The sequence below is a fragment of the Canis lupus genome, chromosome 5, assembly GCF_048164855.1.
Source record: "Canis lupus baileyi chromosome 5, mCanLup2.hap1, whole genome shotgun sequence".
Lineage (NCBI taxonomy): Eukaryota > Metazoa > Chordata > Mammalia > Carnivora > Canidae > Canis > Canis lupus.
This window is the reverse complement of record NC_132842.1, coordinates 34,096,483-34,100,844: the sequence shown is the minus strand read 5'-3', so window position 1 is coordinate 34,100,844 and position 4,362 is coordinate 34,096,483.

The window sequence follows — 4,362 nt, the reverse complement described above, 5'->3', positions numbered from 1 at the left end:
GCTGGTGCAGGAGGGGAGCACTCGTGGGAGGTATGGTTGGATGGACGGGCAGCAGTTGGTGCAAGACGCCTACCAGGTGGAGAAAAGAGTTCGGGTTTTGTGCAGCAGCCACTGGAAACATTTTAGGAGAAGAACGGTGGCCTGTTAGGAACCTGAAGATGACCACCTGGTTCAGAGGTGTCTGTGAGGTCTCTGTGAGCTCCCCGTGTCCTCCTGGCTCTGCGGCGTGCTGTGACCCTGAGCTGGAGCACACACGGGGCCTGAGCTGGGGGGCGCCGCGTGGCTGGCTCCCGGCCTGCTGCTGCCCCAGCAGACAGACAACCGCCCAAGCGGTTGGCATCATGAAAGGCTCACTCTCCGTCACGTCGCCTGCCAGCCTTCTGGGACTCTCCCCCAGAAGGTCTTCCTCGACCTCAACTCTAGGGTCGTGACAAGCCCTCCCCGGGACGGGGCTGTGCTCCTGGCAGAAGGACCAGCCCTGCTCAGATGTGGCACGCATGGCTTCCAGTTGCCTCCCATCGTGCAGACCAAGCACCACGGCCAAGCCCGAAGTCCAGAGCGTGAGCAACATGACCCTATTGCAGGAAAAGCAGAAGGTGATGATAACGGGGACGTGCATCCGTTTACCTGGACAGAAGGATTGATACGTGCATAGACAGAGCAAAGAGAATCAGAATCTCTCCCCAGATTTTTCTCTCTCTTCTCCTTTTCTTTTCCCGGCTTGAGCAGGGGGCAGGTTATGGGGAAGATCCCCTCTTGGGAAGCTGGGAAGACACGGCTTCAGAGCAGTCAGCCGCCAGCCACCTCATCTGGCTGGTTCACGGCGTTTCAGAATCTGGAACTCAGTTGCCTTCCGGATGGGACGGCGAGCCCTCCAGTCTGCCCCAAGCCAAGCTCGTCTTTGTCATCTCATTTCCATCTTTCCCTGCTTCATTCAAGGACACCAGGGGCATGAGCCCTAGAGGGAAATCCTCTGAGTCCGCTGCTCCACCCAAAGACAACCTGAAAATTCAGAGCTAAATAGCACGTCTATCATTTAATGACAGTGGTGATAGTCAGTGCCGGGAACTCACAGTTCCAAGGAGCAGTAAATACAGCCCGAAATCTAAGATATGAAGACAAAGTCGTGGTAGGTCTTCCAATATCATGACGACGCAGATGATGGGATAGAAGACCTATCAAAACGTCTGATTTTTCTCACGGCAGCTTCATGGCTGCATCGGTGAACAATCATATCCAGAAAAAAATACAAGGATTTCTTGCCCAAGTAGTTTTGGATTTTATTGACGTCTAAAATAATTGGTTGTTCTGCTCTCGCTGTACGTTCTCATTAACGCTGACTTGTTTCCGTGTGAACAGCCCAACATATAGAAAGGACGTTTTCAACCATTTAGAAGCTGTAGGGATTGTTTATCGGTAAACATACAGCCCAATATTGGGGTGCTGGTCATTTTGCTCTTATACATTGACCATCAAATTATTCTTATGAAAAATGGAAACACAGCGCAGTGACTCCTGTGTATTGGACTACAGAGGTCCTTGTCAGATAACCTATAACCAAGTTTCAGATCTTATCCACATTTTTAAATGTTACGCAAAACTAAAATAAGTATTTCATGAAAAACATAATGTCTTTTCTGTTTGCTTGTTTTTCTTACCCAGGTGAAGAAAGTAGTGTGATTATTGGTGATTTATTGGAAACCCTGAATGGATTATTTCTAAAACTGGACACGGGAATATATTTTCCAAAATCTCAAATATATTTTGCAGGAGTTTTCCCCCGTAATCTTTTCTTGCAAAAAAATCAGAATCAAACTTATCAAGGTGTGGGTGGTCTTTTTTTTGTTTTTTTGTTTTTTGTGTCTTTTTTGTTTTTGTTTTGTTTTTGTTTTTGTTTTGTTTTTGTTTTGTTTTTGTTTTTGTTTTTGTTTTGTTTTTGCTTTTGTTTTGTTTTTGTTTTGTTTTGTTTTTGTTTTTGTTTTGTTTTTGTTTTGTTTTGTTTTTGTTTTGTTTTTGCTTTTGTTTTGTTTTTGTTTTTGTTTTGTTTTGTTTTTGTTTTTGTTTTGTTTTTGTTTTGTTTTGTTTTGTTTTTGTTTTGTTTTGTTTTGTTTTTGTTTTTGTTTTTAGTGGACACACAAAATCATGAGAAAGATGATAGGAGGTTATTCCTTTTGGAAGATTTTTAATCTCTTATATGCTGTCCAGGTAAAATAATTCAGGAACAGGTGCTTGTCTCTTCATTACCCGAGGTTAAAGGAAGGGAAAGAAGAGAGCATGACAAATCAGACCCACGAGAGGGCCTGATTCTCTCTGACGACGCAGGCACTTTGAAGAGCCACGTGAACCGTTAGGTCAATGCTTTACAAATGCCGCTCTGAACACGGGAAGAACTCGGGCGATTTTCTAGAGCGCCCATTGCCCACCAATTTTGTGACAGTGAGTGTTTTACCACATGTATAGAAGGGCCCTCGGATGGTTGGAGCCACTCTCCCATTTTGGAATGCTTCATCATAAGAAACCCTAGGTGGTCCCTGATCGTTTTTACATAAGGACAGGGAGCCGTCCCAAGGAGCGGGAATCCAGACACACGCACAGAACTACCCAAATTTCACAGAGACGAGAGCTTCTGAAACAAACATCGTTTTGTTGTTTAAAGCTACGAAAAGTTGGAACAAGTGGAAATAGCTTAAGACCTGATATTTCTGGAGTGAAATTAGTCTTTGAAGGAATGATTCAGCGGTGCGTAAAATTAAGGTTACCTGTTATCTTGGGGACGGGAGGGGAGGCGGGGGAGCAGCGCGGTGAAAATGCTGGCCTGAGCTCCCGGGAGGGAGGCGCAGGGACCTGAAGCTCCGTATCCCGGTGCGCACCCCGGTTTCTGCGGAAGGCAGGGGCTGTGTGGACGTGCCCCGCATCAGAGGGTGGAGGCTCTCGGCCCAGGGGCAGGTCCTCCTGTGCAGGTCGCTGGCGCTGTCACCTGCACCCCCCACCCCAGGTCGCCGCTCCGCCGGAAGCCTGCGGTGGCCTCGGGGACACAGCATAGGTGCTCGAGAAGCTCCCCCCAGGCCGAGCACAGCCGGCGGTGAGCTCACTGTTAATGGATCAACAAGGTACACTGAGTCAAGCAGCTTTAACCCACCTAGGTGTCGAGGGGGGCAGAGGCCGGCAGGAGCTGCACGCCCGGTGTCCCCGGAGTACAGGCCTGTGCAGAGCCTCAGGACCCCCAGAGCCGGGTTCCCCATGTCTCTGCAGAGCTGCACCCCAGCCTGAGGTGGGACAGACGCTGCCTGCCCTCCCAGCACTTGCAGGGGGGCCCCGGTGCATCCGGAGCACGGCCTTGGGACCTCACTCTGCCCAGGGACCCGGACCTGTCCCCTGATGGCCTCTGCACAGGGAAGCACAGCTCAGCCGGGAGCTGGGTGCCGGGAAGCGACCAGGGGAAGGCAGGGAGGTGAGAGCCCCGCAGAGAGGAGGGCGTCCCAGTGGCAAGGGTGGGGAGGAGGCTCTGTCTAGGCAAGGACGGGGAGCCACCCACAAGGTTGCACATCACACGGGCACTGCGGCGGGCCCGGAAACCCCGAGTACACCCTCTGCCCCCCGAGTGCCCTCCATCCCTGGTGCTGCTCAGAGGAGCAGGGTTCCTGTGCTCCAGGTGGGGCGGGGGTGCGGGGACTTCTCCTTTCCTAAGGCCGCCCTGATGTCTTGATTCCTCTGTGGCAAGGAAACCAGGACCTTACACGTGGGGGGCAGCCTCAGCCCCCCCAGGCTCAAACGCCCAGGAAACCTCTCAGGTGAGCTGCATCCTGTATCCCTAACCTCCAGGTCGGAATAGGCCCATTCGGGGAGACGCGGTCATCGGGGAGATTGAAACGGGTGAGAACGTGGTCAGCAGACACGAGAAAGCCTCACATTTACCACAGGAACCCCCCAAACCTCAGGACTCGAGGACTCTCCCAGGGACGTCACTTGTTTAGAGATCACGACCTGTACGAACACGCATCCCCGTGCACATCCGTACGTGCGTCTACATCGTCATCCGTCTCTGTTTGCCACCTGCTGCTAGTAAGACGGGGACGTTCAGAAGCTCCATTTGCCACCAGAAGGTTCTCTCGCTGTGGCTGGTCGCGCTGTGCGTCGTTTTATGGGTCTGTTTCTTGTTAGGCAACAGTCTAGGTTGCAAATGTTTGTAAAAGTCCAATAAATCGATGCACGCGTGAGGTCACAAGGTCCCACCACTGGCAACTCTTTGTATAAAACCTGAATCGCGGCGCCGACCGACCGACCTGCGAGCCCATGGCAGTTTGTCCTCGCATTAAATCCCGCAAGTGGGGCTAACTGCGCGCCCCGGTCGCTCCCAACTCT